Source organism: Heptranchias perlo, chromosome 30, assembly GCF_035084215.1.
Source record: "Heptranchias perlo isolate sHepPer1 chromosome 30, sHepPer1.hap1, whole genome shotgun sequence".
NCBI lineage: Eukaryota > Metazoa > Chordata > Chondrichthyes > Hexanchiformes > Hexanchidae > Heptranchias > Heptranchias perlo.
This window is the reverse complement of record NC_090354.1, coordinates 14,573,060-14,589,955: the sequence shown is the minus strand read 5'-3', so window position 1 is coordinate 14,589,955 and position 16,896 is coordinate 14,573,060.

Here is a 16,896-nt window from a genome sequence, read left to right as displayed (position 1 = left end):
ACCCTGCGGACACGGTCCATTTTTGATCTCCAGACAAAGCGGAAGATGGCTCGGGTGACTGTCGCGGCGCACGAGCGAGGTATGGGCCAGACCTGCGCCACATACAGCAACACTGAGAGTACCTCGCACCTGATGACCAGGTTCTTGCCCACAATTAAGAGGGATCGTCGATCCCACAGTCCCAGTTTCTGCTTAACCTTGGAAATGCGCTCCTCCCAGTTTTTGGTGCACGCCCCGGCCCCCCCGAACCAGATCCCCAGCACCTTCAGGTAATCCGACCTGACGGTGAAGGGGACAAAGGATCGGTTGGTCCAGTTCCCAAAGAACATGGCCTCGCTCTTGCTACGATTTACCCTGGCCCCCGAGGCCAGTTCGAACTGGTCGCAGATGCTCATCAATCTGCAGACCGAGAGCTGATCCGAGCAAAAGACGGCGACGTCATCCATGTACAGGGAGGCCTTGACCTGAGTGCCTCCGCTGCCTGGGATCGTCACCCCTCTTATGCCTGCATCCCTCCTGATGGACTCGGCAAAGGGTTCGATGCAACACACGAACAAGGCGGAGGAGAGAGGACATCCCTGCCTGACTCCAGATTTGATCGGAAAGCTTTCTGATTCCCACCCGTTGATTGAAACTGCGCTACTGATGTTTGTGTAGAGCAGTTGGATCCAATTGCGGATTCCCTCCCCAAACCCCATTTTGGAGAGCAGGTCCATCATGTACGTGTGGGATATTCTGTCAAAGGCCTTCTCCTGGTCCAGGCTGATCAGGCAGGTGTTCACCCCCCTGTCCTGTACGTAGGCGATCGTATCCCTGAGTAGCGCCAGGCTGTCAGAGATCTTCCTGCCGGGTACTTTTCCCGTACCTTTCTATGTTTTTTTTTCAAAAAATATACTTTATTCATAAAATTTGCAGCAATACATACAATACAGTTGTCATATCACATTCCAAACGCAAATACAGATTTTACAATTTGCAGGTTACATCAAGTACAGTTCAATGAACACATTGGACATAATTACAGTTCATGACACTCTAGGGTGCCTCATTGTAATACACTCAATACACATTTTTGATAACAGGTACGTTACAGTTTCTTTCCAGGTTCATTTCAGATTCATTACAGTTACATTACATCAGTTAGAATTTTACATTCTCCCTGGCCCGTACCTTTCTATGTGGTATGACTCTGTTCTGGAGTAAGCTATCCAGATATTCCTCCCGCTGCTTTATGTGTCAGAGTTGTCCAACTCACACGTCAACCTAATAACTCTGAGCGACTCACGACATAGAAATTTCCCACAGGTCCAATCAATCGAGACAGTCTCACTGTCCACAAATTCCCACATTCTGCAGCCCAACACACTGCCTGCCCTGCTGTTATCTATTCTATATTTATTTATTTATTGTACAGCATTTATTTATTTGCATATTTCCAGTGCTAACCAATTCACCTTTAATACTAAATTGTCAGATGGATTTAATTTGATTTATTTTAGTTACTTTTATTACTCAGTTCAGTTTATATAGCCTATTATGTCTGTTGTTGACGTCGGTTTTTATGTATTTAATTTTTATTTACTTACTTAAAGCCGCTAGTTAAGTTTTTGCCCTTGCCTCCTATTTATTAATCCCTATTTTTAAAAAAGTTTAGTAGCCCCTTAATCTATTATATAGTTAAGTATTAAAGTGTGAATAAATAATTAAACACTTAGCTTTTGTTCCTCAGTTAGTTTACTTGGCTCCTCCTTCTCCCTCTACACCAAATTCCTGTTTTACAAGTCCTCACTCTGTTCCCAGTTCACTCCATTACCAGCTGCTGTGCTCTCGGCTCATGCCTACTTTGTTTCTCTGGGATTTCTGTGGATCTTCCACTGAAGTTATGGCAGATGATCGGGAGAACTCTCATGGAAATTAATGGGGCTATCTTTCTGTTCTCATCCTTCTGTGTTCAGCTCAGATTTACCAATGCAGGGTCACAGTGCACAAGCTGAACAGCTGGCTCACCGAGTGGCTCACCAGTTGCATGGTGTGATTTCCCAACCATGCGACAGTTTTCGGACACTCCTCAGGCCACAAAATGATTGACATGTTCACCTAATTGCTTGAGTCAGTCTTGCACTTCTGATCAAACAACCACTGGTTCCAGAAAACAATCCTTAATGTTAATTGACAGAGTTCCTTATAATTGTTTACATTTCCCCCAGCTAACCACAATTTCCAAATATCCCCATCTCTATTACTAATCCTCTAAGTTCCATGGAGAGTTTTCCGTAGCTTCTTAAATTTTTGCCTCTGTACTTCAGGCGTTAAGTTCTAAGCAATAAAAAAAGGCCACTTTACAATTTCATAGTCCATGGGGTCAATTTATTTAACATTAAACGGGTAAATTAACAGTATTCAGTACAAACAGTATATTTACAGGAGTTACAACCTTTATTATCCTTCCCAAAATGTAAAAACAAGAAAGACACTTCTCCTGTGCTATCTCTCAACATAAAATTGATCCTTGAAATATGGTCACTCACTTCTTACATAGTTAAGTGCTACTATGGAGCTACCAATTTAATTTAGTCTCTCTGCTAGCTTCAGACTGACTGCTGGGCTGAGTACAAACAGCCAAATATAAGCCCATAATTGGAAGCTCCTGGCCACAGAGATGTCTGTCAAAAGGGACTACAAAGAATCATTGGTCCTGTCCGTCCCCCAGACCTAGCCCAACTCTTCACCCCAGACATAGCTGTCAATCAAAACTACTAACCCAATATATCAATCACCCACGATGTTTGGAATTCATAGAGTCATAGAGTCATACAGCACGGATAGAGGCCCTTCGGCCCATCGTGTCCGCGCCGGCCATCAGCCCTGTCTACTCTAATCCCATATTCCAGCATTTGGTCCGTAGCCTTGTATGCTATGGCATTTCAAGTGCTCATCCAAATGCTTCTTGAATGTTGTGAGGGTTCCTGCCTCCACAACCCTTTCAGGCAGTGAGTTCCAGACTCCAACCACCCTCTGGGTGAAAAAGTTCTTTCTCAAATCCCCTCTAAACCTCCCGCCTTTTACCTTGAATCTATGTCCCCTTGTTATAGAACCCTCAACGAAGGGAAAAAGCTCCTTAGTATCCATCCTATCTGTGCCCCTCATAATTTTGTACACCTCAATCATGTCCCCCCTCAGCCTCCTCTGCTCCAAGGAAAACAAACCCAATCTTCCCAGTCTCTCTTCATAGCTGAAGCGCTCCAGCCCTGGTAACATCCTGGTGAATCTCCTCTGCACCCTCTCCAAAGCGATCACATCCTTCCTGTAGTGTGGCGACCAGAACTGCACACAGTACTCCAGCTGTGGCCTAACCAGTGTTTTATACAGCTCCATCATAACCTCCTTGCTCTTATATTCTATGCCTCGGCTAATAAAGGCAAGTATCCCATATGCCTTCTTTACCACCTTATCTACCTGTTCCGCCGCCTTCAGGGATCTGTGAACTTGCACACCAAGATCCCTCTGACCCTCAGTCTTGCCTAGGGTCCTCCCATTCATTGTGTATTCCCTTGCCTTGTTAGTCCCTCCAAAGTGCATCACCTCGCACTTTTCCGGGTTAAATTCCATTTGCCACTGTTCCGTCCATCTGACCAACCCATCTATATCGTCCTGCAGACTGAAGCTATCCTCCTCGCTATTTACCACCCTACCAATCTTTGTATCATCAGCGAACTTACTGATCATACCTTTTACATTCATATCCAAGTCATTAATGTAGACCACAAACAGCAAGGGACCCAGCACCGATCCCTGTGGTACCCCACTGGCCACAGGCTTCCAGTCACAAAAACAACCTTCGACCATCACCCTCTGCCTTCTGCCACTAAGCCAGTTTTGTATCCAAAGTGCCAAGGCACCCTGGATTCCATGGGCTCGTACCTTCTTGACCAGTCTCCTGTGGGGGACTTTATCGAAGGCCTTACTGAAATCCATGTATACCACATCCACTGCGTTACCCTCATCCACACGCCTAGTCACCCCCTCAAAAAATTCAATCAAATTAGTCAGACATGATCTTCCCTTGACAAAGCCATGTTGACTATCCCTGATTAATCCTTGCTTCTCCAAGTGGAGACTAATTTTGTCCTTCAGAATTTTTTCCAATAATTTTCCTACCACTGATGTTAGGCTCACTGGCCTGTAGTTCCCCGGTTTTTCCCTACTCCCCTTCTTGAATAATGGTATTAAATTAGCGGTTCTCCAGTCCTCTGGCACATCCCCTGTGGCCAGAGAGGTTCTGAATATATGTGTCAGAGCCCCCGCAATCTCCTCCTTTGCCTCACACAGTAGCCTGGGATACATTTCGTCCGGGCCTGGGGATTTATCCATTTTTAGGCCTGCTAAAACCGCCAATACCTCCTCCCGCTCGATGTTAATATGTTCGAGTATATCACAGTCCCCCTGCCGTATTTCTATGTCTACATCGTCCTTCTCCATAGTGAAAACAGATGCAAAAAATTCATTTAGAACCCCTCCTACATCTGCCGGCTCCACACACAGATTGCCATTTTTGTCCCTAATGGGCCCTATTTTTTCCCTAGTCATCCTCTTACCCTTAATATACTTATAAAACATCTTAGGATTTTCCTTTATTTTGCTCGCCAGTGTTATTTCATGGCCCCTCCTTGATCTCCTAATTTCTTTTTTAAGTATCCCCCTGCACTTTTTGTACTCCTCTAGGGCTTCCTCCGTCTTTAGCCTTTTGTATCTGCCAAAAGCCCTCCTTTTTTTCCTAATCCGTTCTCGTATATCCCCTGACATCCAAGGTTCCCTGGAGTTCTTGGAATTGAATGGTAAGGCTTAATTCATTGGACTCTGTCAAATACATTTAATGATCTGCCAGATGGATTCACAGTACAATGGAATGTCAACCTTTATCTGAAGGGGGCTGGAATACAAAGGGGTGGAAGTTATGCTACAGTTATATTAAGCTCTGGTTAGACCACATCTGGAGTACTGCATTCAGTTCTGGGCACTGCACCGCAGGAAGGATATATTGGCCTTGGAGGGGGTGCAACGCAGATTCACCAGAATGATACCGGGGCTAAAAGGGTTAAATTATGAGGACAGGTTGATAGACTAGGCTTGTATTCCCTTGAGTCATGAACTTAGGGTGTGATCTAATTGAGGTGTTTAAGACGATTAAAGGAATTGATTGGATAAAAATGGGGGAGTCCAGAACAAGGGGCATAATCTTAAATTTAGAGCTAGACCATTCAGGCATGATGTCAGGAAGCATTTCCTCACACAAAGGGTAGTGGAAATCTGGAACTCTCCCTCAAAAAGCTGCTGAAGCTAGGTCAATTGAAAGATTCAAAACTGAGATTGATAGATTTTTGTTAGAGAGATTAGAGCAAAGGTGGGTAAATGAAGTTGAGGTACAGATCAGCCATGATCTAATTGAATGATGGAACAGGCTCGAGGGACTAAATAGTCTACTTCTGTTCCTATCTATAATGTGAACATTCAAACCATGCATACTAAGGACTCCTGCACAGTGCACGTCTCTGCCTCACCTTGAGGTGTGAATAATAGCCAGACTATAATGTAAATTCCTTAAAGTTTGCAGAAACAGCTAGCAATAGTTGACTTTAACCATGTTTATGTGTGTGTATACTATGTCTAGCAATAAGGAATCCAGTTAATATTTTTGTCACATCCTCTACTAATTGTTAAAGGAAGAATATGTGAATTTATTTTCATTCAAGTTTTCAGCAATTCCAATGTAGTCCCATTTTATTCAGTGGTTCTTGGTAAAGGGAGGAAAAAGGCTAGAGTCATGCAGAACTGAACCAACAAGGACTCTTGCTATAGCATGGATCTTGGATTTAAGGCACCACATGATAAAGAGACGTTACAGTATCTGGTGCAGCCTCTCTTTGGTTTCTAGAACAATGTGGAGCCCCCTGATCACGTTTAATCAGTGATTGGCATAGCTGCTGTGGGACATGGCACATCTTTCAATCTCTTCCCACAGTTCCTGGAGGGATGGTGATTTATGGACGTTCACAGTCCTAATCCTACCACTTCTGCTCTGTTGTGTTTAAATTAAAAATTTTGGTACCTGGCCCAGCACATTGATTGAAAGGTCTCTCAGAAAATCATTCACAGGCCCAAATGGAATGTTTTGAGTTACTGTCAGACTTGAATGTGTAACTCTTTCACAGCAACCTGATTCTACATACAGTCCTGAAGTTATTCCTTATAGCAATGTCTACCCATAATATCAATATTGAAGTATCCCTACCAGCAACTTCACAAGATGAGGGCTTGTTCCTTGACTTCACAAATGTTAGCAGTCACTCATCTGTCTTGCACACACATCAGAGTGGAGCAAGCTTTTTTTAAGTCCATCTAATCTTGTGAAACATGGTCAGGTCTCTGCCACATTTGTAGGTACTTTTCCCATAAGTACAAGTCTGTTGTTGATTCTGACACGGATGTACAATTTGCTGTATTTCAGCTGAACCTCTTCCTTCCACTCATCACTTAGACAGCAATATCAACTGTACCCCTTCCTGCAATCCCTTGGCAACCAAGCTGCTGTCAGACATTGGATCTACTTGGCCATGCAAATAACATTTGATTGGTGGTCTTTCTGAGTCACCAGATTGATCTAGAACTAGAGTGACACATTGCTTCTGCGCTGCTGCATAATGTTATTTACTGTGGAATTCTTTGGATGAGGTCTGGAAGCTATCACATTCAGAGATTCTCCTTACTAGTAGTGCTTGCATATATTATGCAGAACCAAGATGATTTCTTCTGCTTGCATGGTAAAGTATTATGGAAGCAGGATTCACTAAGCTGACTCGTGTGCTTGTAGCAGACATTGTTGAATGTCGTACACACTTTCAATTAATTATTAGACTGGAAATGTCATGGTTATGTCAAAATGCAAACATTAAATGAGGTCAGATTGCACTACCCAAACATACTTAGGATTTACTTGGGTGGATTTCATGCTCCTCAGGATCAGGTAAAGAGAAATACTTGGCCTACTTTTCATCACCCAGTCAATGTTAAGTCAAATGTACCACAACCAGCTGCACGATAAAAGTCCCTTTGTTTTACCCTAACAATGCGGTTGATTTTTGCCTTCGCCACCTGGGTGGAATGGATCACCCGCCCTTTATAGAACCTGCCTGATTTTCATTCAATTGAAGTCAATGGAATGAAGCGTGGGTTCTATAAAGGACAGCCGATCTGCTGCACCAGATTACCACACAGGCGGTGAAGGCAAAAATCAACCCAAGTGTGTTTTAGACCCAGCTCCCAAATTACATTCCTTACTGTAACGGCATGAATTTCTCTGCTTCTCACACCAGTGATCCTCCCTCAGCTTGATTTCTGATTTTGTAACAATTGCAAACTGGGCTGAGACTGACCAAACTCATTTCACTCCGGTCCCTTACAACCAACAGGGAGGAGACTTTCATCCTGCCGGTCTGGGCTAGATTTGAACCATTGCCCCCCCAGAGGTGAACCAATATAATTTTTAATACTGTCACTGTACCAGCTGTACAGTACATTGCACCGTATAATATTTAAATGTGATACAAAAATAGCCAATGTAGAAAATACTGTTAGAACATCTTGCACTGAGTCGGACTTAATTTGACTTATCTTCATTTTCAATGTTGCTGCAAAGACACATTGTGAATTACTGTAAAATTCAGAATTGAAGCTTCAAATCAGAGTTAAATATTTGATTGTGTCAGTTTGAGTATTCAACTCTAAATTGTCTAACTAGATTGCCAGATTTGGATGCACCTGCCAACTGTACTTTGGGGTATATGCCTCCTTACTCTGGCATCTTTGCCATAATGCGTCTATTTTTTTTCTCTTTTTACAAAAGAATTTTTGTAGAATTCTGTTCCCATCAAGGTGACAAATAGTGCCAGGGAATGGAAATGTCATTTTGGGCAACCAGCGTCAGCATCAAAAGTTGTCAGAATTCTACAGCATTTGCGGGTGTGGATCATCTGTAGCATAGTTAAACGCAGAGCAAAGCTCTCTTTATTTTGCGCCAATAATTTGCCTCACCCCCAATCTCAGAAGAGCAAACAGAAAATATGACAAGACAGCAAATTTAACTAAGTAAAGACTGATTAGGTTTACCATCTTCCACAACAGTCTGGAAAAAGATGTTACCCCACTTCCCTAGCCAAAGGTGGGAAGATGCATTTTTTTTCTTTTCCAAAAAAAATCACATTTTTGTTGACAAAAAGCAAGTAAAGAACAAATTACATTGCTAACCATTCATGATCTGATTTGCAGTGTGGAGTCTGTGAGAGATACAGAAACCTGTGGAGCACTGTAAACCTTGGCATGGGATGGTGTATTTACGGTGCAGGGGTGGGGTTAATGTCTGGCATCTGTTGTTATACCTTGGTCTAATTTTTTTTATTTGTTCATGGGATGTGGGCATCGCTGGCAAAGCCAGCATTTATTGCTCATCCCTAATTACCCTTGAGAATGGTTTGTTTGAAGCATCTCTTGTCCTGCTTTTGAGGAAGAGGAAGATTTGGGTTTCTTTCTTTTGTAGGGGTTGTTGGAGGTGTTGATGTCTGTGGATGAATCAGTGGATGGTCTGGGGAGAAGGTTTGGTGGGTTGAGGAGTCCTATGGCAGAATGCTGCAGTCCCATCCTGTACTGTATTCCTCGGTGGCCACATTGGTGTTGCTAGCCCATGTACTATATTCCTCGGTGGCCATGCTGCCTACTGCTGAAGTTCTTGGCAGCCTTATTTCATGTAGTCCTGTTGCGTCCTGGCTAAGGATGGGTTGAATCCTTCTTGATGCAGGAGGAGCTTCTAATGCTGGCCTTTTTGTATTGGGGACAGGGGAGCATTGCTAATGTCAGTCAGTGGCACAGTGGCATGCTGATGCATAATGGGTGCAGGTGCTTTAAGTGAGCATTCAAGCTTGCTTACCATCAGGACCGACAGATCAGGTGATTTCTCAAGCACTGATCTTATTGCTACTCCGCTTTCATTTTTTAGAAGTTCAGGTTTCGTGCTTGGGAAATCTACTAATCTAGCAATCTATAATTCTGCTTTTCTGCTTTATATTTGGAAGCGCAGAATCAGTGTTTGGGAAATAAGTTAATCTGCCAGTTCTTACACTGAACAAGTCTGTGTACCTGCTTAAAATGCCCACTCCCATTCTGCAGTAGCATCCTCTTGTGATCTCAACTCAAGTACCTTGCAATATTCCCTAGCAGTTGAGAGGACTCATATCTTCAGGTGATGTTGCTAAGGTGCAGCATTTAGATAAGGAAGAGGAGATAGATCCTTGAGGGACTTCAGAGGTAATGGTGTGGGGGCAGGAAAAGAAGCCATTGCTGGAAATGTTCTGGCTACAATTGGATAGGTAAGAATGGAACCAAGTGAGGGTAGCCCTACTGAGCTGGACAATGGAGGAGAGGCTTTGGAGGAGAATGGTATGGTCGATTGTAATTTGTAACTTTGATTAGGGCTGTTTCAATGTTGTGGCAGGGGTGGAAAACTGATTGGAGAGATTCGAACATGGAGTGCTCAGGACATCCCAAAGTGGTTCACAGCCAATGAATTACTTTTGAAGTGTAGTCACTGTAGGCAATTTGAGACTTTCGTCCCATCAGTCTGGGCTGAATTTGAGCCTAGATCCCAGAGGTAAAAGGCCAGTGTCTAATTCACTGCAGCATCCAATATCCTAGTTTACATATCTCTAATAGCACTGTTGAAGTCATCACAACTTTTTGGAGGTCATCCAAGTGTTGGATCACTGGTATCATTTGGTCTGTTTATATAACAAGGATGTTTGCAAAATTTGAGTTGAAACAAAAGGCTGTCTGGTTAACGAACTGGGCCACATGAGTAAGATTCTGGTTTCTTTTCTCTAAGTATGCGTGTGCTTATGCGTAAAATATATACACTGATAGAATTATAGAAATTTACAGCACAGAAGGAGTCCATATTTCCCATTGTGCCTGTACTGGCTCTCTGAAAGTTTATATGAAACAGTTGTTCTGTTGGATGGCCATGAGAAAATTAATTCTTAGTGCTAGAATTTAACAACACATGGGCCAAATCATCACTTGGACATATAGATTAATGTTAGTACTTTGCATAATATCAAGAGCAATATATTTTTCTTTCAATTTAATAAAATATTAATAAGAAACATTCTTTATGTCCTGTTAAAATAATTTTGGAAAATTGTGAAAAAAATGTTTTTCAAAGACATTTAAGATTTTGATGGAGTCATGCTTTATTTATTAATCAGTTAATCTTGTCCTTTCTAGTTGAATACAAGATAGCCCAATTTTACACTGACTCATGAATTAAGTGCTGACTGAGGAGACAAAAAGCGCAATATTTCAACACTTAAACAATTTTCCCCTCCATCAACTATGTGATTGATATAAAAATATTACAAGATTCTGAAATATTGCTCAACAATCCATACAATGCAAACTGTTCTATAATGATTTTAGATGCCAGCCCATTGCTCACAGGTATTGCATTCACTAGGAAACAACAACTTGCATTTGCACAGAGCCTTTAACAAAACAAAATGTCCCAAGGCGCTTCACAGTTCAGGGTCAGACCTGGCAGGCGTAGGAGTGGGGTTAGGGTAGGTGGCCAAAGATGCTGCTGAAGAGATAGGTTTTAGGAAGCTTTTTAAAGTGACAGAGAAATAGAGAGGTGCAACGATTTAGGGAGGGATGTGGGATAAGATGGCTGACGGTTCTGCCACTGATGAGGAAATGCATAGTAAACCAGAGTTGGAAGAGCAGAGTGCAGATAGGAACAAGGGGTGATGGAGGTGGATGGTGTAGTTGACCATGATGAAGGCTGCAGAGAAGTCGAGGATGGATAATGCACCATGGTCACAGGCACATAGAATGTTGTTGGTGATTTTAACCAGGGTGGTTTGGTGCTGTGGGTGGGACATAACTGGACTGAAGGGATTTGAACAGGGAGTGGTGAAAGAGTTGAACACAAATTTGAGTGGCAGTGACAGCTTCCAGAATCTGAGAGTTAGGGAAGGGTGGTAGTTTGAGAGGACATAGACTCTTTGAGAGGACATAGGATAGGCTTTTTAAAGAAACAAGTAGGCTTTTGAAAGAGCAAGCTGGTTATGGCAGTTTTGAAAGTGGAAGGAAAAAAGCCTGAGGAGAATGGACAGTTGATGATGTCAGTGAGTAATGAGTTGAAAAGGAGCAGTTGAGTAGTCAAAAGCTGAGTGAGGAGAGGTCAAGGAAGCAGGGTGTGGGCTTCAGGGAAGAGATGAGTCTGGTGAGGGCTGATATGGAGATAGTAATGTTGTGAGGTCAGAGTTGGGGTGGTTGAGGAGGGCAAAGTTTGCTGGTGGAAGCTGAAGGAGCTAGCTTCAACTTTGAACCTTCATAACTCTCAGTGCTCGTGAGTTAAGGCTCTTTCACACTCATCGGAAGGTACTATCACATGCACACAGTGTTTCTACAACATAATGCTGTTGCTCATTACCTAGCTACAGGGGAAAGACATAGTGGGGTAGAAACCCATTTTCAGCAGACGCACAAGACAAGCGGTTCTGTATAGGCCGCCCATTCCATGGAATTGAATATCACATGGGGCTTATAAGAGGCACCCCATGCGATTCTGCTCGTTTTGCACTCCAAGCAAAGAATATCTCATTGTGAAATTGCATTTATTTTTAGACTTGAAAACTCTGACCCGTGTAGGTGAGTAAATCAGTCTAGGTTTGTTTAATTGAAATAAACAAAAGTACATTACACTCTATAGCAGATCGAGACCATTATTTACGATATCTGTTCAGTTCCCTCAGCCTTCTCCAGCACTTTTGTCCTTCTCGACCACCCAAGGCTGTTAACCTTTCCAGCACTGCAGGTTCCAGGAGGCAGCTTTGTTTGTGTTCTGATACATAATCATAAAAGATTAAGTGGTTACATTATTAATTTTCAATATCTGGGCTTTCAGTTGGCCAGACAAAAACAGCCTTTAAAGCTGTTGTTTGGTCAATGAAAACAGTATTTTTAAAAACTGCCTCCACCTCGAAAATGGACAGTGGGAGTCAGCAGGAAGAAGAATCAGAGTAAGAGAAAGTTATGTTTTTGGGGGGAAAAGGGTTAGAAAATATATGTTAAGCTAGCTAGAAAAACTTAAAAACAAGACAGAGAATAAAGGGAAAACTGAGATGTCAGGACATGATGTAAAGGGCTGGAAACTCCTGGAACCCAGTCACGCTGGTGTAAATGCAACGGAGCAGAAATCCCGCCCGACCTTGCCCAAGGCCAGAGACCCTGTCTCAGATCCCGAGGACAGTGTAATTTGCATAGCCTGGGCAGACCGCCAGTGCCTACAAGGACGCACCAGCTGTGGCGGCCCCAGCCTAAGCTTATCTACGTCTCTAGAGCAAAATGGAGTCCCGTGGCCAAAATGTGCCGAAGAAAGAAATGTTATGTTACAGTCTTCAGCTCCACTGCAGCCACTTGATTACAGAAGGTAATTGATCCCCTGTGGGATCGAAAACCTTACTCTGGTAAAGGTTTGGGGCTTTCAGAAGGTGTCAAAGGGCCTCATGCTAAGTCTCAATTAGCATGAGCTCCGCTGAAGTCTTTCAAGGGCATAGATTTCCTTGGGAAGCCTGGGAACTCCCCCGCCACACCCCCTTGACATAGCAGGGAGCAGGTAGAAAATCTGCCCAAGGCCTCCCGATTGGAATTTAAAGGTCCAATCTAAATGAAGCTCGTATTCCACCCTCCAGGCAGAAATAAGAATTACACTCTTACCAGCCGCAAGAATTTCAGGGCCGAAATATTTTGTTTTTAAGAGCTAAATGTGCCTTTTAGTTGTATAGGATTAATATTTTGGAAGCCCTGATAGAGGAGCAAGCTTTATTAGTATAGTATTTGTGTTTATTTCAGCTGAAAACATACAAAACCATTCAGCCAGGGAGACGATAATTTCCTTACACCTGTCAGCAGGGTTCATTTCTCACTTATCAAGTTCTCCTATGCTCATGTTTATACATCTAATTGTGAAATAATATGTTGAAGTGTACCTTGACCTAACTTCCACTGTCAGCCACATTTCTTTCAGGTTCAAACGGAACCCATGCTCTTAACATGTTTGGTCAGTACATGGATTACCTCCAAGACCTGACCTATTTCTAAGTTCTGGTAATGTTCATGGTCACTTGACACAATATTCCTATGCCTGTCAAAGACATTCAGTAATCCCATCATGGTTGCCATAGATACTAATGCATTTTTCCACTCTCTCAATGCCATGAGATTGTACCTTCTGTTGACCAAACACAGTCATTTTGGTGGGGATATGAGAAATTGTAACCCTAGAGAAGGGTTGTAAATATTCTTTTTGTGCCAGTTATATAGTGCTTAAAGTAAACTCCCTGCACTTTTAAAAAAAATTCTGACAACCATTGGGTCTTTTGTTGAAACCCGAGTGGGTGCGTTTGTGGCGGGGGGGCTCCTAAAATTGGGGATTCCCGGACCGGGTCCGGAGCCCGGCTCCAACCCGCCCACTTCCAGGTTCCCCAATGACGCAAATCGGTGTGTGCGCAGCCCCTGCATGCGGGACTCCCACCGGCAATCAAAGCTCATTATCTGCGTACTTGAGGTCGTTTACAGACCTCATTAGTTGGAGATTTTAGGAGGATTCGGATTTTGGACTACCCAGAGAGTGTTTCCCATGCTGGGGGAAACACTCCCTGTTTAAACAGACGTGTTGCAGCCAGCAGCCAGTGGCAGCTACAAAAGTCCATTTAACAGGTACGGGGTAAACCCTCATTCATTGCAGCAGGGCACTCTGTCACCTCAGACAAAGTTTTGCCTGCCACACCGTTGCCTCCACACTCCAAATTATTAAATCATACCCTACACTCTGCTGTCCAAACGCATTTACCTACTTTCTGGACCCCCTCACACTCACACCGTCAGGATGGGGTGAGGGGGTTCCATTGCTGCATTCATCACTCCATTGGAGGACGAGCAACATCACCAGCCTCGCCAGGCATGCCGTCCACCTCCGCCACATGGAGCTACACAACACAGTGCTGCGCAACAGGCACCTGCACAAAGTAGTCGTGAAACTATACATACACCCACTGTAGGGTGACCCAATGGGTGGCATCAAGGGTCTTCATGGAGAACCTCATGAAAGGGCATTATTGCACAAGCCAGTCAAGAATGGCCAGGATGTGGCAGTAGTGGTGACAATATAATATGTAATGTGATTTGATCAGAAATCAAATATAAGTAAAAACCATGACAAACCCTCAAACACCCTTGTGCATCCCCTTCATGCTCACGACACGTTTGCCTTACACTTCCTACTACACATATGTGATGCATGCCCTGTGGCTGCAGCACAGGTAGTGGCAGGTTGGGTGAGGCTGACCATGAAAGAGATGCATGAGAGGGTGAATATGAGATAGAGCCGTGAGATTGTATGAGGATTGGGTTGAGTGGTAGTGTTGGGATGAGTACTGGCGAGGTGAGTAAGTGCAGGTAAGATGAGGATGAGGTTTGGGTGGGTGTAAGGAGTGATGTGATAGAGTAGTGTTGGCAGTGCAGAAGGAGATGTGGGGTGGGGGCGGTGATGTGGCAAATGGAGTGTAGGGGAATGAGTAAGTGTACTCACTTCGGCTGACCTACTTAGGTCATTGAAGCGCCTCCTGCACTGTATGCAGGTGCGTGATATGTTGGTGGTGCTAGGAACCTCCTCTGCCAGCTTGAGCCAGGCCTTTGTGGTGGCAGAGACAGGCCACTTCCTCCCGTCCACCGGGGGAGAAGATCTCTGTCCTCCCCCTCCTCCTCACCCTATCCAATGATACCTGGGGTGAGGCATCATTAAACCTGGGAGCAGCCTTCCCCCTGGGCTACTCCATGCTGTAATTTTGGCTCATTTCTGCAGCATCAGTCAGTGGAGGACTGCCCCTTTAAATAGGGCTCCTCCAGCTGACAGCCTATGATGCGGGTGCGCAGTCCACCTACTGCGCAGCTTTCCAGCCCAAAACCGGGAAGCCAAGGTAAGTGGCTTCAATTTACTTACGATCACATGGGGAACCCACTGATTTTACTGGGTGGGTTACCCACATGCCCAGTCGACCCCCCCGCTGGCAACCTGCCTCCCTCCTAATATCAGGACCTCAGTGTTTCATTGTTCAGAATCCTAAATTTGCACCTTTTCATATGAATGCCTGGTACTCTCTTTTGTACATGAACTGTTCCACTGGTTGATAGTTGAATTGATAATTGTAAGGAACAAGGCTGAGATGCAATGTATAAACGTAACCCTGAAGGTACCACTTACAAAATAACTCATTTTGGTGGCATGTGTTGCTAGTGAGTTAACTGACCAAACAACTGGAGAGTCCAATGACGTGCTCAACTGCATATGTAAAGTTTGGCTTGATCACTTCAGTGGCCTCCCTGATACAACTTTTAATGTTCTGAGCTTTGATTGGCTGAAAAAATTGGACTTGGTAGCATAATATTTAAATAAAGGTATGGTTCCTTTCCAGCAAAACCACTGTAAAATCATGCTCACAACGAAAGTGGCACAGATCTGGCTATTTGGATCGGAACCAGATTTTCTAGTCCCCCAGCAATCGTTCCATCCTTGTACCAACAGCCTGAGTGACTGGAAAATAGATCCACAAGTGAGGACAGGATCAGGCTCGTTATGATGTTGCCTAGTGAAATAAGTGGCTGACATTCATTGTCAAAACTCATACACTGAAAAATAGCCACGTGGGTGAAGTACCAGAGGTTGGGCAGCACCTGTGGAACTGTATCTCAGAATGAATCAGATCTTTCAGGAGAGGGAGGAATTAAAGGGGAAAACACAGGGCTTGAATGTAAGTATTCATTTCAGGATAGTAGTACAGAATGACATCAGCCACAGGAATTCCCTAAGTGATTAGCTGACATGAAGGGAATCCACTTTGGCTGAGATCTGCCCTCCTCATCCACTTGATACTAAATGAAGATAATAAAACATAAACAGCAAAAACACAATGATTGAAAACCAAGGAGTCAATGAATGTGCAGCTGTCCCAGAGATCAAAGAAAGAAAAAAATAAGAGTTCAGACGAGAATGGAAGAAAACTGAGTACTGACAGGACAAACACAACTAGAAAAGCACTGAAAGAGCAGCTAGGGGTTTAAATCAACCAAGAAAAGCATAACTTTTAAAAGTAATACTTCCCTTTTCAGAGAAAGGTATATAAAGTGATCAGTGAGTCCTGGTAAAATTAATTTTCTACTCATGAGACTGACTTGACATCACTCAGAAGTGACAACGTTGAGAATGAGTCAGCAACACAAATGAAAATAATCACATTTCACAGGAAGGAACTAAATATTCTAATTATTCCACTGATAGTGTTTTTATATTGTTTAAAAAGGCAAAGGAAACTATCACGAACAGTTGGAATGACGTCGCTAAGTCACTGACCTGTAGCCACCATGGAAGTGCTGCCAGCCTACACAAGTGTGACAATTAACTGAGTTCAACCGACTAAATTACATTAAGTGAAGCTGGTTTTATTAGTTCACATCAAAGCTGCCAGAAAAGACAGAGCTACAGCATAAGATTGCCTAATCCGGTTTAAAAGTGCAGCACCTGCTGAGATCCACAGGTAGTGGAAGTCAGATAAAAATGTTCAGACCCTTCATGTATTTTCCTGCAAGTTATCATTTTAAGTAAAATTTAAATGGTATGATTATGTTGAGTGTGTAATGAGATAAGGATTAATCATTTGAAGCACATATTATTTGTCTTAAATCATTTTTCAGTTTAAGAACCTTTCATTACTATGATGCCTCCTTCAGCTCAAT